General features: G+C 38.9%; 1 protein-coding gene and 1 long non-coding RNA gene across 3 annotated transcripts in view; one reads left to right on the top strand and one right to left on the bottom strand.

The window, feature by feature from the left end:
• smg6 (SMG6 nonsense mediated mRNA decay factor) overlaps window positions 1-417 on the bottom strand; it is a 55,943-nt gene extending 55,526 nt beyond the window's left edge. The window contains exon 1 of one of the 2 annotated variants that reach the window (XM_053686615.1): window positions 335-417. The gene's annotated coding sequence lies outside the window, so the exon portion shown is untranslated. Of the gene's footprint in view, window positions 1-45; window positions 131-334 lie in introns of those variants that run through there. The other variant, XM_017488995.3, reaches the window with a different exon arrangement.
• On the top strand, window positions 139-3,606 carry LOC128635173 (uncharacterized). The gene is made up of 2 exons (XR_008398064.1): window positions 139-191; window positions 2,858-3,606. It is a non-coding gene; the product is annotated as an uncharacterized LOC128635173 (long non-coding RNA).
• Window positions 3,607-20,262: the final 16,656 nt, after the last annotated feature.

Here is a 20,262-nt window from a genome sequence, read left to right as displayed (position 1 = left end):
TTGACCTTACTCTGAGTAAGATAATGATGTGATTAAGGTGTTTACATGAGTCGGTTTTAGAATACTCCTGTCATGTTCCCGTTTTACATGTTCTAGAACATGATTAGATTAACAGCCCGCTTCATTACGTCACCGCGCCACGACGTCCCTCCAGAATTTCACGTTTCAACATACAGTTCGTCTACGTTATGGTACCATATACAGTTTTGGATGTTTTTATTGGATTTTTTTTTTTTACGAACACTTTATAAGTGCAGTTAATTATTTGTCATGCTATACGTGCTAATAGACAACTGCTTGAAGCCGTGGGTTGCGTCCCAAATCGCGTACTTACCTTCTATATATAGCCGAGATACATGTATTTTTCCCACTGCAGGCCTATAGTAGGCAAGTATGCGGTTTGGAACGCAGCCGAACTCTCTTGTTCGCCGTAAAACGTAAAACTGCCATGTGTGTTCGTGTCCTGTCGCAAAATGCGGTGAAAACTCTCACACAACGTTCATAATGTGATTAAGGTGTTTAAATGTCTGTAATACACGTCCATAATGCGACTAAAATAGGAGTACTCCACCTGTCTTAATTCGATTATTGCTTACTTAAGTAAGCTTAAGTATACTTACTTAAGTATGACCTTAATTAGATTAAGGTAATTAAAAATTAGCTGTGTTTACATGGACAACAATAATCCACTCTTAATCCGATTAAGACCATACTTTGATTAAGAAACTACCATGTAAACAGCAATTTTTACTAACAGTGCTGCTTCAGGTCAATGCCTCGATACCCACTTACCAGTTTCAGGTCCGTACTTACAAAGGGTGTTCCATTGTCACTTGAGATTTTAGTAGGGATTCCCCATCTAGGAATCACATCCTTAATAGTACCATTGCCACTGCTGCTGAGTCTTGTTTGGAGGTCTGGAGTCTTGTCTACCCATTTTGAAAACATATCCACCCTTACCAAGCAAAATTTCTTTCCTTCACTAGGTGTAAGTTCAATTAAATCAATTTGTAAGTGATCAAAAGGTTTCTGTGGTGTTGGATGGGCAGCCTTCTCCACTTTCAAACCTTGACCTACAGTACGAGTTACACAAAGTTGCATTTTGAACAAAAATTTTGAGAGTAATTTGAGAAGCCCTTAGTAAACCAATGTTTCGTTATTGCGGTTACCATCCCCCTTTTGACACGTGGTCTTTACCATGTGTCAACTTAGCATAATAGGTAAACATGTATTTAGGGAGACACAGACGACCCTGGGGGCATTCCCAGATGCAGTTCTTCACAGAGCAGCCAGCTTTTCACCAAGCTGCTTTTTCCTCTGCCATTGCATGCTTCTGTAGGTCTGTGAGCTCCAAACTGGGTGTTGTTTCAACACCTGTTGACAAAGCATAGAGGTTATGCAGTGGAATTGTTGCCGCACGTTTAGCCGCCTTATCTGCTTGGGTGTTTCCTAAAGAAATAGGATAAATTTTGATAGTATGTGCATCATATTTACATACAGCAATTTTAGGGAGTAGGATGGCATCCAGCAATTCAGAGACTAGCTGGTGGTGTGCAATGTGTATACCAGAGCTAGTTAGGAAATTTCTGTGCCAAGGCGTACAGCTCATCTGCCTGATGTTACAACCCCGGTCTAGGTCGGGTCACAACATACAATAAAATTAAAAAAAAACTTTAAAAAAGGGTTGGCGAGACCAAGATTGTGTTTGTTTAGTTTATTCTCCAAACAGAGCACCTTTTATACACACAGTGGTTTTACTATTCAGAAGCCAGCCAGGTCAAAATAATAAACAAAAATTCCCTCTAACTTTACCAAAGAAAACTAACTAACCTACAAGAAAAGAAAACAAAAATACACCATCTTCCCTCACTCCCTAGCTAACCCAAAACCAGGAGAAAAGATGAATCAACATAAATAACATAAATGGCGCTGACTTCCTACTAACCACTCTTATCCGTGCACTATTTACAGGGGTGCCTATTAGTGTGTTAATTAACAAAGTAATATATACATATACACACAAAGGTATCACATGAATCATAACGGGGCAGAGCATACACAAAGTCAAATCAGGCATAAGGTCATACACAGGCGAGAACACTTCTCTCTACACACAACGCAATGGCAATGATCTGCCCTGCGATGGAGACTGACGAGGCTTAAGTACACTTCCGGAAACATACAGGCAACCAATCCTGTCGCCCAAGGCCGGATGTAAGTAGGCGGGGCCTAGATAAGGGGGAGGAGACAAAAGAAAACCCATCCCACCACCGACAGACACACAAATGGCACATAGAGCAAACAAAAATACATTGAATAACGTAACACTGAGCAGAGAGGTTAGATGGCAAACTGCCGTCTCTTACAGTTTCATGGCTGGTCACTACTCCATAAATCACTGTATTTTTGCCCGTCTCTGGATCACAACAAATAATATCCCAGACACTGTAAGGGCGAGTCCACAAACACAGTCTTAGGTAAGTACACATTTAGTAGAAATTTTATTAATTATACAGAGTTTCATCTGTTCAACAAGTCAATGGGGCATGCCACGTCCTTGTAATAACACGTTGCAAAAACACAACGCCCTACTCGAAACAATCCTTGCTCGATAGAATGTTTCTAGCACAGTTAAATTGCTGTTATTACTTAATATATGTCCATCAACATATATCTTAGCTTTTACTATGAACTAAGAAAACACAAAACCTCGGTCATCATGGAGGGTGAGGTTCCCGGAACCTCTTAATATAGAAAACCCAGTTTCCTATATCATTGACTCCTTGCCACAGAAGAACTCAAAATAATATTGTTGATTTCAATAACTTGTGAAATTGTTTACAATTACCTTTAATAGAATTTGATGGTTCCTACCCGTGATCAGTGGACTGCAGCGGTTCATGGCTCTGCGCAACAAAAGGCATACCGCCTCCATGCTAACAGGATGAGGATGGTTGATAGAATTCACAAGCATCCTCTGGTTTTCTTCTCGCCCAGAATGGTCAAAGAACCCATGCAGCCCACCCAGGGACGACAAGATTTGTTGTGGAAATTTGACAAACACAAGTGGACCCGTCCTTAAGAAAGCAAACAGTGTCTTTTATTGAAGCATATCAACAACATGAGAAGAGAGGAAAAGAAAAGAGCACTCTGTCTTTTTCTCACAGCTCCATTTATACAGTGACCTTCTGGGTATCTGTGAGTGTGTGCGAACACAAGCATGCAGCTATGTGTCTCAATCAGAGAAAGCTAAACACATTTCTGACAAACAACAAACAGGTTACACCCTTTGTTCAGAACATTATGTACAAGGTCCTGGCTTACAAAGTTATGAGTCTAACAAAGTCATCTACTTCAGACATGTTTATACAGAAGAATGAATAGAGTACAATAATGAATTTCTCTCACAAGATACAGCCTCAGATTCATTTTTGTGCGTTCTTCAAATTCATTGAATACTTTTAAAAATGTATGTTTTCAAAACATTTATGAATAGCAGATAGGAAGTTTGCTCAATCATGACATAATTGGTATAATTGTTCTTGCCATGAACCACGGAATCTATCAAGACCAGTCTCATGACAGTAGGCAAAAGGAGTCAATAGGTATTAGCATTTTTACAAATAGCATTATAATTTTTGACCAGAAGGTGGCACTGTCCTGAAACGTTTTTATGACAAACTGTTCAGAATTTATAAGCAAAAAGGTACTTTTTCAGATCTCGGGACCACTAGGTGGTGCTGTACCGAAACGCTGCAGGTAAGCTCCTGGCCTAATGTTGATGACACTTCCAAGTTTCATCACAATCTCTCAAAGCCTTATGGAGATATAACCTCACATCCATTTTGGCGTGCTCGCTGTAGAATTTGTTGATGCGCCATTCGAAACCGGTATGGTTTATCAAAATTCTGTGAATGTCTTTTTGTCGTAAGTGTCTCTAGATCAGGGGTCGGGAACCTTTTTGGCTGAGAGAGCCATGAACGCCACATATTTTAAAATGTAATTCTGTGAGAGCCATACAATATGTTTAAAACTAAATACAAGTAAATGTGTGCATTTTATGTAAGACCAACACTTTTAAAGTACAATAAGTCTCTGAATTCTTTTTAATAACGTTGTTATGCTGTTGCTAACCAATGATGAATAAAGTACTTCTTACCATTAATGCGACTTCTGGTGCTGCATGGTTTTGCTGATGGCTTTGTAGTCAGGTTAAGCTTCATGCAGGCGTTGAGACTTCCATCCGTTAAACGTGATCGTAGGTTGGTCTTAATGTTCTTTAGATGTGAGAAAGACTGCTCACATGCATACGTAGAGCCAAACATTGTCAATACAGCAATACTCACACGCTACAGTGTGTGGTATGTGACGGGAAGCGCGTTCCAAGTTTTGACAATCTGCTGGTCCACGGGTTAAAGTTTTTTCATTTCTCCCCACTTGTGTTTGCTCGCCAACTCTGCTTGCTGTCGTGCAAGTCTTTCCAAATCTTCATTCAGTAACTTGAACTTATTCACCCACATGTCTGAGGCCTTCAGGTCAGCAGCTTGTAGCTCAAAATCTCTGACAGAGACACCGGGGATGTAACTCATGTCGGCGCTGTCCACTGCACACTCATGTGGATGGGTGATGAACTTAAAAAGACGAGTGCGCTCACGAAATTCTCCAAAGCGCGCTTTGAATGACTGCAGGAGATTAGATGTGAAGCCCGCTAGCTGCTGAAGATCAAGATGTTGAGCAGGGTCACTTGCTGTGCATGCATCTTTAAACTCTCCCAGTTTTTCAAAGTGTAGCAAACGACCTGTTTCAATGTCGGCGATGAAGAGTTCTAGATTGTTTTCAAATGCAAACACTGCTTGTTGAAGGGATAAGACTGTATTTCCAACGCCTTGCATTTTCACCGTTTCATCGATGCAAATTTATCATTGCATATTAGACACACTGCAGAACCTGCTCTCTCCACAAAGGCGAATACCTCTGTCCATTCCTGCTGAAAAGTACGATACTCCTCATCTTTTTTTCTTTTAGCCATCTTCTTCGATAAAAGGGTTTCTGCAATTAGCTAGCTGACTACTTGATTAAAAGGAGGGAAGTTTGCTTCCTGACCTCACAATGACCCGTGTACGTTACGCATTATCCAATAAAAATTTGGTGTTGTCCCGGAGGACAGCTGTGATTGGCTCCAGCCACCCACAACCATGAACATGAGTGGTAGGAAATGAATGGATCGAAATACATGAGAATGTTTTATATTTTTGACGTTATTATTATTTTTATTAAAGATTTGTCTGCGAGCCAGATGCAGCCATCAAAAGAGCCACATCTGGCTCGCGAGCCATAGGTTCCCGACCCCTGCTCTAGATGATGCATGCCAATTTTTGTGTAAATCGGACAAACGGCCTAGGACAAGTTCGAAAAGTAAGTTTGTCAGAAAATTCAAAATGGCAGAAAAATGTTTATGATGAAAAATGGCGTCCTCTACCTGTGTGCCAAATTTCATAACTTTCCATCAAACGGGTCTATGGGCTGCCTAGACTCAAGACCGGAAGAAGCAGAAGAAGAAAAAAAGAAAACTAACGAAAACAATAGGGGACTTCGCTCTTTCAGGGCCTGACACCTAATAATAACAACGAGCCACAATTTGATGATAATCTATTAAATCACTATAACCTATCGATACACCTACTGTTTGGAGATGAGTCAGGAAACTGGAGGTAGGTGGTTTATCTCCATCCCTAATCAACGTCAATTAATGATGACTGTGCTCAACTGGATGACCTCACTGTGCTTCAGGGATCTGCAGTTATGTTGTTGGAGCTTGTTAATAACAACATTCTTAATAAAGCCAAATGCACTGATAATATATGAAATTCAACAATGAATTAATGAGCAATACATAATTTATCACATCTTCTGTGCAGCTTTGCTTATCCAAAGAGGCATGGGTCAATTAATTACAATACTCATTGTAAACATATTATTATTATTATTATTTAATTATATTTCACACAAAATTATATCACATCATCAAAGGGCTTTATATTTGAGATTGTGGCAGGTGTAAAGGAGGGGAATTTATATGTGCGTCAGGTATTTCAACAACACTTCTGAATACTCCTAGGTCCTCTGAAAACTTCCTCACTCCTCGCCTCCTCGTGGTGCAATTACAGAATTGATATGTACTTCAAGATGGCTGACTTCGATCAATTCGGTCATGGGCTGGAGGACAGAGGAGCGAGGAAACGAGGAAGCATTAATTCGAGTATTGAGAAGCACTCACTATGTTCCGTTACTGGACATCATATTTTCTGAAGCCTCTCAGCTAGACAAAAAAAATAAAATAATGGGGGATGAACTCTCAGCCAACTTCCGGCTACAAATGTAAGCTTATCATCATTGTTGTTGTAGCTATCAAATGATTACTTACATTAGCAATTTTTAACTTTATTTGACGTTCTATATACAGGTTGAGTCTATTGACTTAAGTGTTTAATGATTTAAACAAAAAACAAACAAATCCACTAGCTTGCCTATTAGGGTTGCATGGTATACTGGTACTACTGTAGTAGCGCAATACTAAAGCTTCAAAATACTGCTGATGCAACTGTAATTTTTAAACGGTATTATCGTCAATACGGTAGTAACGTAAGTAATGTTGTATGTGCGGCAGACAATAGTCAATCTTTAAGTATTTCCTGTTTGCTACCAAGCGAGCTAACATTACGATAACTGCTATGTGTAAATACTACAATTAGCCCTTTTTTGATAGTAAATGAGCTAACGTTATGCTAACTGCTGTGTGTAAAAACAGGGTTCGTACAAGGAGCTTGAAGTGCTTGATTCTGCCTTTTTGAAATGTATGTACTGGAAAACCTTGAAAATAGCCATTTTCTATCTAGTGGTGCTTAAAAATTCGTTGAATGTTAAAAAGTCAATTAATATGAAATCGCTAAATAACTTTAAATTGTTTATTTTCGATAGAACATGAATACAATGCTTTCACTTAAAATATGACTCCCGCTGCAGCCCCACCCTCTCCTCTGGCTATTCACTCACTCAGCTCAGAGTAAAATTTAAACACCTCATTTGCCATTGTTTCATAATTTGAGTGTTCTAATTTTTTTTCCTTCAAATTAATGAAGTATGAATTATTTTTCTCCCCCTCTTACAGCCACTTAGCCCTGGATCTCACATAAGCCACATTTGCCTTTTTAATATAGATTTAATTTCAAATGGAATGTAACTGAATGTGTTTCCCTTTCTTCCTCTGACATACTAGACTTGCAACATGTATTATTATCCTATAATAACTGGTCTTCTATTTCATTTCATTTCATTTCCAGTTCCTTTTTTTAAATAAAAATTTTAAGTCATTGAATATTCTTGCAATTTATGCTTTAAATATTCCCATTTGATACCACTTGACATCTTTTTTTCTTTAAATTCAGTTGCTAGTTTTTTAATATATGTACAGAAGTCATTCTGATGTAGTAAGTCTGCATTAAATTTCCAATATCCTTTTGCTTTAAACCTTTGCCCCTGGATTAGCCAAGGCCTTCCTGTATCATATGCCGGATTATATTCCTAAAGTGCCTACATCGGCTGCCCACCCTGTGGTGTTGCAGGCTTTCTGCCCTCCTCCATTCCCCACACCGGAACAGGAGAGAATGCACCTGCTGTGTCCAGTATGGACTCTCTGTACTTACGTCCACCGCTCCGGCCAGTGGCATAAGTTGGAGCAGCCGCTGGTCTGTTTGGCGGCGACAGTAGAGGTGATGCTGTGTCAAAGCAGCGCATCTCTGATTGGACAATGGAAGCAATCTCGATTGCTTATGAGGCACGCGGTCTCCCTACGCATCTGGGCATAAGGGCTCATTCCACTAGGGCGGTCGCCTCTGCGAAGGCTTTGTACAAAGGGGTATCCTTACAGGATGTGTGTGCTGCTGCAGGGTAGTCTATGCCACACACATTCATTCATTATTACAGCCTAGATGTTCACTCCACCCAGGGCTCGAGTGTCTTGCAGTGACCCTCGGGCTTGGGTCTTTTTGAACAGGCCGTACCCTCGGTATGACGGAGTGGGTATTCTCGTTCCCATAGTGTTATGCTAAATGCAACGTCGAAGTTCCCTTTGAAAAGGAACGTCTGGGTTACGCATGTAACCCTGTTCCCTGAGAAGGGAACGAGACACTGTATAGCTTTGTCATACCAGGGCAGGCCTGTGAATTGTGTCTTCACTTCAGATAATAGAGGCTGAAGGCACGGTTCACAGGTGCTATATTTATATCACATAACACGCTTAATTGCCACGTCACCTGATCATTGCAGGCCTATAAATAGGCATGATTTTACACAAGCTTCAGATACTGGTCATGCGCGAGAGGTGCTTCCCATAGTGTTATGCTAAATGCAATGTCTCATTCCCTTCTCAGGAAACAGGGTTACATGCGTAACCCAGACGTTTTCATTTTGTTTTCTTTTGCTATAATTTATTTTTAATCTCAGTGTTATACTAAGGCTATAAATCTTTTTTTTTCAAGTGCCACTGCAGCAGATTTTGCGAGGACCCTCACACTCCCTGCAAGTCCTCGCCTGATATTTCTTGTTATGTATACAATAACGCTTGTGTTTGAGAAGAAAATTCATGATTGCCTCACACTTGCTCTCACACTTGCTTACTCTCACACTTGCTTACCGTCACTCACACTCACGCAAACTCACTCACAAATACACTTAACTCACCAATAGGTCCTTACTGCAGCCTGTAGTGTGATGACTTATTGGATTAGATCCACTACGTTCTGGATGTTGTAACATGTATGTGCTGACAGCAGAGACAGTATGCCTATGGTTAGGGTTAGGCTTATAATATCCAGTATGTAGTGGATCTAATCCAATATGTCACTGAAACTCACTCACTCTTACACTTTCACTCACTCACTCTCACTCACTGTTTAGCAGGCTAAATTAAAAGTGGTGCTGGTGCCATACATTAATGACAGTGTGTCCTTAAAATAAGGAAAACTATATATTTTTTCTATTTTTTTTTTGTCTCCAGTGGATTGGGGCTGGTCATTCAAGGCTGTTCGCAATGTACTGCATGTTCAACTTACAATACCAGTAGGAAACCTCTTGTATTTTGAGGTTCATTTGCAGTAATACACCTTGTTCCTTAAATCTAACTTCATTTTTGTTCTTTGCATGCCTCATTTCCCTACTCTAAAAGTCACCAACTCTAAAAGTTGCTGTTTTATACTGCTATGTTTTCAGGTGCTTCAGTGGGACCAACCCAGTATGGGGTTCAAAGATTAGCCGGGCAAGGTGGTCTCAAAGAAGACAGGTAAAATAGTCAACAAGAAATCCTTCACAGTTAACCCTTGTGTCTCCACTCTCCTGAAGAATCCCATGGACTTTCAGTGAAACTTCATTTAGGCAAGCAAGTTTTCACATGCTAACACTAATGCACTCACTGGTAGTATGTGTGCAAAGAATTTTGGATTTTGGCATTTTTTTTTTTAACAAAAAATTGTATTTTGGTTTTTGAAGGGATGTTTTAGTTCTATTTTACTGACCTCACCCCAAAAATGTCTCCTGTTACGTGTACTCATGTGCCTACAAAATTCACTTTGCCAGATTGTTCAGACAACTCAGTCAGTGGTTTTACTCTGGATATGATTGGTTGTGATTGTTTTGTCATTGCATTGTCAGTATTTTGCTGTAACTTTACAGGAATTTTTTTACAGAGTAAAAAAAAATCAACGAAATGTTTCATGTCATCCAATTAGTCCGAATTAACATAAAACATTGCATAAGTGTTCTATTGTGTGCCTGTTACAGGGTTAAATGCAGTCCTTTACAATTCCCTCTAGGTGGCAGCATTGTGATAGGAAGGTGGAATTATTATTCCTGTGTGATCAATTTGTCTATCACTGATTTTATTTACAAGAAGGACTTTTTAAATCTGGTTTATTTATAGTAAGACCAGCAAGAAATGTCTTTAAAGGGTGATTAATTTAAATATTGTTAACAGGTTATCATCTTTATACACATTTTCACAGGGCAAATTTTGCGACATACTAGGGAAAATAGGATGAAAAAAGAAGAGCAGCAATGTGAAAGAAACAAAAAGAGAACAAGAAGGAAGACAACCGGAATAAAGAAGGAAGGTAGGAAAGAAAAAATAAGAGAATTTAAGGAAAAAAGAGAGTCTGCCAACTTACACTGGTGGAGTAAACAGCTCAATTTCCCTAGGAACATGGCATCACTCACAGATTTAAAGATACAGACCTCACTCCCTGAAGTCCTTACATATTTGTAATCAGGTCTCTGTGGCATCTTAAAATAAATCAAAATATCCATATACATTGGAATGCTGAAATTACACTGTGGTGCCATCCGCAAACATTATTAGTTACTTAATGAGTGCACATGAATGTTACATCAACAGTATAAATTGATGACAGCAGTGAATGACTGACTATTATGTGTGTGAAATACTCTAAGGGCTGATTTATGGGTCATGTAAATGAGCATATGCTAGTTATGCACTCTGGAAAACTAATGCCAGTAGACAGCAGAGAGGGAGGATAATGGAGCAAGGGAGGGGGAGAGTAAGGGCTTGGAATACAGATGAGCTGTGCAGAGGCGGAAAAGGCAGGGAGTTTTCTGCAGGTGAATTCTGAGCACCAAGAGGTTTTTCCAGCCCCCTCATTACTCCATCCCTACTACTCTCTCTATCTCTCTCTCCCACTCTCCCTTGAGAAATCACATGGTGGTAGGAGACAGGAGGTGACTTTTGAATGTAATGATGAAGGAGGTGGATATTTGTGAAAAGAGCAATATATGAACAGGAATTCAGTCAGAAATTGCTATTTAAGCCTCAACATGGAAATCGCTACTCATATCATACCACAAACCACCTGGAGAAAAGCCAAAACTTATATTCAGTCAGCAAAAATAGGTGACATTGGCCATGATTAAGTAATTTATGTAGTGAAAATAGAGAGGCAATAAAATGGAGAACAAAATAAAGTGAATAAAGTGAGATATAAAGACAAAAGCTATGCAGAGACAAAAACACGTGCAGAAAGAGAAATCTGTCCAAAATATAGTAGGGAGGGGTGAATGTATTGAGGCAGATGAACAGTGGAGGCAGACAACAAGGGGTTATGAGGCTTATGACACATGTGCATGACCGCTGTGACCAGATTTACTAGAGAGAGAGAGAGAAAAAGGAAGGCAGACAAGATATTTGGGCCCAGCATAATCCACTGAATAAACTTGTATGACTTTAAAAAATGTGTGACTTTATAATTAATAATTTCATATCAATAAAATTAAAGAATAAAAAATTTTAAATTTCTGTCAAATATATAAATAGTTTTATGTACTGTAAATACACAAATTGCTGATATAGTATGTAATGTATATGCATCATATGTAAAATATCTGCATTTAGATGTATGTATGCAGAGTAGTATGTATACAAATGGTGGAGTGGAGATTGGATGGTGGAGGGGAATTTACCAGTTAACACCTACTTGATTCCCATCTACCTCTGCCTCTAGCAACCCAAACCAAAACAGACTCTACTTTTACCTCACTTTCTAGCCAACCAGCCAACATCATTATATGCAAGTAAGCCTGGCCTTCAGAGTGAAAAATCACAAATGAGGCTCAGGCATGTAGAGATTTCTGCATGAGTCAGAGAGGAGTGAGAGTCTGCACCAGAGAGGGAAAGAAAGTAAGAAAGCTTCAGGCAAGGTGGGTGGGATTGTAAGAGTGCAGAGAGAGAATAAGCAAGGGACGAGGGAGTTTTGCATTGACTGCAATGTGCAGGTAGCATACAGAAAAAGGAAGACAAGCGACACAGGTCTGCAGAAGGTAAAAAATTAGAACAAGAGAGGTTTTAGTAATCATGTGGTACAGAATGTAGACAATTTTTTTTTATTGTGCTCAAAATGTCAGGCACAAAATATGTATGTAATTTTTTAAACTATTGCAAGCAGCATTTGCAGGTATACAAGTAATGGGAAGCAGTATACATTTAATGAAAAGGTGGTGAGGCATGAGAGAAAAGGAGCGAGGAAGGGAGGGAGAGAGGCAAGAAACAGTGACTGTGGGGGCGAGTGTATTGGAGAGGGAAAGCGAGAGTAGGAGTACAAGAGCATGAGGAAGTGACAGTATACAGGAAATGTCTGTATGGTAGGTTGATTGTATCAAAATGTATCCTGAACAAATGTCACATGAAATCTGTTTATAAAATCCAATTGCTTGAAAATTGGTGGCTTAAATTTAAGCATTTGCACTTTACATCTAGATCAAGTAGTAAGAGGAAACTTGCATCTCAAAATAGAAGTGGCAGCTGTTTCCACAGCTTTTCACAGTTTGAGAAGGTAATAATGATCTCTACCGTTGCTCCTAAAGATAAAATCTACATGAGATCATGACTCACACTTTTTCCAGCACAATGTTATTATGTTCATGGGCAACAGGGTGGTCACTGAAGTTGAAGATAAACTTAAGAAGAAGAAAAAAAGAAACATAACACAATAAGCCTGCATAACAGAATTATTTCATAACATGAAGACTGATAACAAGACTTTACATTGCTTGCTTTTAGGAAACCTCCTACAACCACAGAGAACTCGGTTTCCCAGGACACACCGTGGCCTACAAATATGGCCACCAGGGACTACAGTTCCCAACAGTGAACTCTGTCACAGTCATCTGATTACTAATCACCCACACCTGAGAACAATCACACCTCACAGTATTTAAGGGACTCTGGTTCACATTCTCTTTATGAAGTAATGCTTAGTGTGTTCTTACCTGACTTGCCAAGCCATTGATTGTGTTTTTGCTATTCTGGTTTTTAGTCTTGTGCTCTACCTGTTTTTTTTGTGTGTGTGTGTCTTTTGGCTTTGCTTGTATTATTTTGCCTGTATTGTTTGGTTTGTACATCACATGAACTCTGAATGTTTTTGGATTACGACCTTGCCTTCTGATTTGGATTTGTTTGCCTGGACTACTTTAATAAACTCTGTGTGCACTTGCATCTATAGCTACTTACCTGTTGTGATGCTTGCTAGCAAATATCACCATTGTGATTTTTCCCAGCAGCCATAATTCCAATATAGTGAAACAAAAACAGTAATTGATGAATGAAAAATAACTTGGGTTAACAAATTTATACACAGCGCATTTTTCTTCTGCTAAGTAAGATTCTAAGCTACGCTATATGGACAAAAGTATGTGGACACTCCTCCTAATGATTCAGTTCAGGGCTTTCAGCCACACCCATTGCTAACAGGTACATAAAATCAAGCAGATAGCCATGCAATTTCCATAGACAAACATTGACAGTAGAATGGATCTTACTGAAGAGCTCAGTGACCTTAAATGTACCACTTTCTTAGGATACCACCTTTAGCACATGTCAGTTAATTAAATTTCTGCCTTGTTATATTTGCCCTGGTCAACTGTAAGGCATATTACTGGGAAAATGAAGTGTCTAGGAGCAACAATAGCTCAGCCACAAAGTGGTAGACCACGCAACTCATAAAACAGGGCCGTTGAGTGCTAAACTGCATTTCATGCACGAAAAATCACCTTAACACTGTTGCATAATTCACTACTGAGTTCCAAACTGCCTCTGGAAGAAATATCAGCATAAAAACTATGTGTTGGTAATGAATCACTAGTCCCCTTAATTCGAGTGAAGGGTAATGTTTATGCTACGGCATACAAAGACATTTTAAACAATTGTTTACTGCCAACTTTTGATGCCCATAGTTTTGGAATGAGATGTCCAACAAGCTTACACAGGTGTGATTGCCAGGTGTTTACATATTTTTGGTTATATAGTGTATGATAAGCTTGGTATAAAAATAAGAAATAGGTCAATATAGTCGAATAGGTTGTGGAGGTCCTAAGCTATGCAAATGAAAAGAGTTCATCAAATCACATCCATTTCATTTTGAACCTCTTTGAAACTCTTGTTTTGTAATAAGTGGGCGCTTGTGAAATTATGTTTATGAAAGAGGGCAGTTAAGTGCATTAAGAAGCACCATGCAATGTTGATGTGTTAGCCGTCCCCTGCCAGATTAGTAGTGTTAAATTATTCCAGTTTTTGTGTTCTTCACATTCCATTATTATGAGCTGTTCAATACCCTGGCAAGTTCACTAGCTAGCTACTTTACCTAGCTAAGGACTTAGGAAGTCAAACAGTCATTATACTTTACCTAGAAGATATACATCCATAACCAAGACTGCTGAAAAAATGGGTAGTTGTATACCTCCATTTTGATAATGACTTCACTGTCTCTGATTTCTCACTGTCTGATTTCTCTGATCTGTCTGACTTTATGATTGTGGTAGTGTAGTCCAGTACAATCTTTAAAAATAAAATAAGTTGACTGACTTATACTGGCTTCTACAGCAGCACATAGCATAATCAAATTTGCTAGGGTGAATGAAATGGCATTTTACTTGCCATACCATTCTGTGTCATTGCCAGTTGTTTCCTCATTAATTACAGTCTTTGCAGTTAAGTAACTATATTGTAATAAAAGTAAATCATACAGTTCCGTTAACTTTGCTACAAACCTAGATGCTGGAAGCATTTACCTAAAGCTTGTTTTTTTTTTTGTGGTTTTTAGGACTATGAGGCAATAAGAAAGTTATTGTGTAATTAGAGGCAGGCTTGAGAGGGTTCATTAATTTAATTTAATTTATTTAAGGGTTTCTCCCCTTAGTAAGGCATTCTTTAATGGTGCGATTTTTTTCTTTCCACAATCCCTGGGCTCTGGGGACCATATGGAATATGAAAGTGCCAATCAATGTTTAGATACTTGCTAAACACAAAGATTAGTTTGTGTTACTTTGGAAACAAAAGGTGTCCCATTGTCACTATCACTAGTTTGGGGGATACTGTACCGGCGCATGAGGAACAGACGTATGGATGATGGAAGAGTGAGACGGCCATCAGGGCAGCGTATTAAACCATCAATGGGCAACAGAGAACAACCTTCTGAGGACCAAAATGTGAGGTCATCTGGAGAAGCCTGTGTCTGTAAAAAAGCAACGTCAATGTCACAAGGAGTCAGAGAATGGGACAACGTGAAAAATGAAGACATTATTCTGGACAAAGGGGCTGGGCAAGCCATCTTTAGAGGCCCACCTAGCTACTTCATCAGCGAGTGAATTTCCACTGGCCTGTTCTGTGTTAGAGGAGTCATGACTTTTAACCTTAACAACAGCAAGCTTGTCAGATAAAAGCGAGGCTTCTAAAAGATCGGAAACGAGTGTGGTATGCGATATGTATTTACCATCAGCTACACGAAAACCACGAGCATGCAACATCTTACCAAAATCATGTGTGACGCCAAAAGCATAACGCAAATCAGTGTAAAAAGTAACATTCTTACCCTTAAAGAGATGACATGCACATGTGAGAGCAACGAGTTCCACAGCCTGAGCAGAATTAAAGGGGATAGAGTGAGCCTCATGAACAATATTTGGTAATGAAGAGAAAAGCCACATCAAAATGAGTCATTAGGTTTAGAACACCAAGCTTTAGGTGCAGGCCACCCCGAGCAGGCATGCAGAAGTCTGTGAATCAAGACTGCAGGGCTGTTATCAGTGGTTACAGATTTAATGGTGAGCTTGTGTGTAGCACAAAGGATGGCTTCATATCCTGATCTATGCTGGGCGGTCATGTGTTGTGTCTGAATGTTAGTCAGGATAGATAAGACCTGATGAGATGTGTGCAATGTGAGTGGGTGTGAAAGAACCACCTTTTAAGCATCAGTGACCATGAGAGCAGACACAGCAATAGCCCTTAAACAAGAAGGCATACCTTGAACTACAGGTTCTAGAGATTTGGAAAGATATGCTACTGGTCGATAGCTACCACAGTGTTCCTGGGACAGGACCCCTGCCCAGTGCTTCCATCCTCATACATACAGGTGGAATGGCGATGAGTATTCCAGGATTCCTAGGGCTGGAGCTGAGCTTAATGCCTGTTTTAGATAACAGAAAGAGTTCATCATCTCCTTAGTCCATTCAATGTTCTACGGAGAGTCCTTGAGACAACAGTGTCTGAGAATTGTGTCATGGTGTGAACAGTCAGGAATGAACTGATGACAGTAGTGTAGTCCCAGAAAACTCAGCATACCACCTTGTGTGGCTGGAGGTATGACGTCAACAATAGCAAAGATTATATGAAGTTAGCAGAGTGAATCTACCATCAGGCATTGTAAGAGAACACTTTAGTTTAAACATTAAGTCTCTATCTAATAGTTTGAAAGGAGAAAACGGAATGACGACAAGTTTGGGATAAAACATGATTTCAGGATGGGTTGAGCGTTCTTGATAAGCATATTGTATAACATGTGTTTAGAAATGTGATGTGTTAGCTAAAAAGAATAAACACAATACGCATAGGCCTATCTGTACTTCAGTGTCACGTTTTTACTATGAGAGCGTCCTGACTACATTTCCTAACATGCACCAACACACTACAACTAGGGAATCTCCAATGCCGCAAAAAACTATCAGCGCCATCATCGTGATACATTACAGTAAATAAAATGGAATGTTTTCCAGTTAAAGGTAAGCGTGAATCGTTTTCCCATTCACTATGGAAGCGAATTAAAATGAGCTATAGGATTCGTGCGCCTGCGAGTAACACTTCCTTGGTGATGTCATGACCAAGGACCTTTAGTACCGCGGACCAAGGACCTACAAAGTACCGCGGAAATCTGGACCCGTTAACTGAGTGTATCTAGTCTGCTGTTTAAGCGAATCAACAAAGTGACCAGGCTTATCTGTTGAAGGCAAAGCATCACATATTGCTTTTATTTCCATAATACTAGGAGGTTTCAATGTAAAACTTTTTTCTACTTGTAGGCGCAGCGACATTGGGATAGGTGTTAGAGCGCACTTTGGCTCCTTCTGACTCTGAGCCAGAGCTCGGCTTATCAACTGTTTGCTGTTTACGCAATAACGTGGTAGATTTTGTTATCTTTCTCCCTTTTTTACATACACTGATTTGATGTGATTTTAGACTGACCATTTCCACCCATAGCATACAGCTTATAATTTAATAATCACATTTTATAATTTAATAATCACGAGAGGATATCAGAGAGTGGTGGTTATAATGTTCAGTCAATAATGGGTATCAGATGCTTTGTCGAATCACGTGGTAACCTGCACCCGTGGAAGCACCGTGGACTAAAACATCCTGATATTTCAACCTAAGTAGGTTCTTTTGAGATATTGTTTTCACGGAAACACCGTGAGCCAAAATGTGATATTTCAACCGATACTTCATGATTTATCAGGATATCTACACTGAGGTAGAAATAATTAAAATCAGTCACTTACCTCCGTCCAGATATCCCCTTCTTCTGCTTCTGACAACAGGAGACTGTTAAGTTCTTGTCCGATATCAGTCAGAACCAGAATTTGGACCTCGCAGTGACTGATTCCCTCTCGTCTGGGCCCAGGCAGAAGGTTCGAGTGATACTAAAGACGTCTATTCTACCAAAGGTAAACAAGAAGAAAAAGAGCCAAGAGAGACTGAGGAGGAAAGGCGGGGTGATTAGGAATGCGCAAAACAACACGTTCCAAGAACACAAAACAATTCTGTTCCAGTTCATCGTGACACAGACTAGAGACGTCAAAATTGAGACACAGAAATCATGCTTTGAAACTTCATCATGCGCAAATAGCACTCCCCATATGAAACTAATTTGTCAATCAAACTGAAATAAATCTCACAGATGACACTATGTATGCATTTTATGGTAAACTAGTTAAATATACATAGCCTATATATTACTCCTAATTAGATAAACTTTAAATAAAGTGAACAAAAATTAAATGTGTCATAACTATAAATGACCTGAATAATTTTTTGAGTGTACTCCATCAGTCTACAAAGGCGCAAATTCTGACCCCAATCGGCTATACTGATCAAAAAAGACTACAGATCAAAATGTTTATGATGATGATGATCATGATGATGATTATCAATAATAATAATAATAATAATAATAATAATAATAATAATAAAAACATATTATTATTGTTTATTTATTTATTTATTTATATTTTTATTTATTTATTTATTTTTATTATTTATTTATTTTTATTTGTTTATTTATTTATTTTTACAAAAATGACCTTAACTTTTGAACCATTTTTCACAGACTTGAGTGTCTTATGCCACTGGAATCCTTGGCTCTGTTTTCATATCTGCCATGAAAAATTTCTGCCATATTGTATTCTTTTGTGCAAAACCTACTTTTGAGAACTAGTCCTAGGCTCTTTGTCTGATTGGAACCAAACTAGTGCAGAAACATTATCTGGAATCCCATTATTGATAATTATCAAAAAACAAACAAACAAACAAACAAAACCCATTTTGAACATTTGATTTAACTCCACAACAGCACGTCAAAACATTTGAAGTGGCCACTTTTACTTAAATGGCTATAACTCTTAAACCGAATGAGATATTTTCATCAAAATTGACCCTTATGTAAGAGCCCAATCTGAGGACGCTTGTAAAAAAAAATACTGAGCATGACCAGTTGGTGGCTCTATAACAGGAAAAAAAAAAAGAAACTGCAGAACCATTGGTCCATCTGACTTTTTGCATGCAGTGTCTTTGTCTAAGGTCCAGTCAATATTCATGAGCACATTTGCATATCTTGAAAAACATGTAAAACATGTCTGCCAACAGCCAATTAAATTTCAGCAGCTATTAGACAAGGCTAAGAAAGGCTAATCAGAACGAAACTTGGTCGACTTGCTTGACTCTTGGCTCCAGAGGTCTGTGAAAATTTTTAAACTGATCGGCCACTGGGGGACGCTATCAAGTCTTCCATACACATAAATAGTTTATATACCACAGTGTTTCACACAAAGTAATTCATACCCGTTTGATGGAGCTCCTCGTTCTAAACAACCACAAATCTTGAACAGGTATGAGATATTTTCATCAAGCTTGGCACACTTATATATAGGCTCAATCTGAGGTTAGAGAAAATTATGATGTTTGGCCACATGGTGCTGCTATAACAGGACAAAACATTAAATTGTCGCTAAATATGGAACCATTGGTCCAATCAACTTGATATTTTGAACTAAGTGTTGTTGTCCAAGATCATCAGTGTCTATGAGGACAGTTGTGAATCATGAAAAACATGGCTGACATCAGCCAATCAATGTTCAGCAGCTATTAGACAAGGTTAATGAAATATAATATTTATTTAAATCATATTGCTTTTTCTCTGAATTAGGTGCTTATTAGGCTTGCACAATATTAAGTAACATCTTTTCACACATGTTCTTAAAGGCATTAAAGTGCTTGAACCCCGATAATTGCTGCTTGCAGCCATATTTGTATATGTTATATTTGTATACTCAAGTTATTTTAAGATTAATTTTTATTAATTATTTAATGTTATTAAATGTTTTAATTATTAGATTTTTCTGTGGAATGTTTTTGTGAATTGAAATTATATTGCTTTAATAAAAATAATTCCACACATTTTCTCCCCAGTTTGGTCTTGCCAGTTTCCATACACTAGCTAATTGCTCCTCCTGTCACATGACACTTACCAATCGCGGAGGGTGGGGCAGTAGGACAGCAAGGAATGTATTTAGGTCGTCAGAATTTAAGGGATTTGCAATGCATTTCATTGGGGATTTTTCAGTCTGTCTAACAATGCCATTCTGAAATCTACTGGCTTGTTGTTCATTTACTTTTAATTACAGATCCATTTAATATAGCAGAATCGCCACTGTTCTGTTTTTTCTTTTAATAAGGGCAAATATAGAGCCCTTAAGGATTCTTCACATCCTTTAAGTCCTGTAAGTTGCAAGATGGGGCCTCCATGGATTGGACATGTTTGTCCAGCACATCCCACAGATGCTTGATCAGACTGAGATCTAGTGAATTTGTGGGGCAAGTCAACACCATGAACACTTTGTCATGTTCCTCAAACCATTCCTGAACATTTTTTGCAATGTGGCAGGGCACATTATGCTACTGAAAGAGGCCACTGCCATTAGGGAATACCATTGCCATGAATTGGTGTACTTGGTCTGCAACAATGTTCAGATAGGTGGCACGTGTACCACATGCATGCCGGGACCCAAAGTTTCCCAGCAGAACATTTCCCAGAACATCACAATGCCTCTGCTGGTTTGATTTTTCCCCCATAGTGCATCCTGGTGCCATCTCTTCCC

Source organism: Ictalurus punctatus, chromosome 16 (assembly GCF_001660625.3).
Source record: "Ictalurus punctatus breed USDA103 chromosome 16, Coco_2.0, whole genome shotgun sequence".
Taxonomy (NCBI): domain Eukaryota; kingdom Metazoa; phylum Chordata; class Actinopteri; order Siluriformes; family Ictaluridae; genus Ictalurus; species Ictalurus punctatus.
This window is presented reverse-complemented; position numbering and strand designations above follow the sequence as displayed.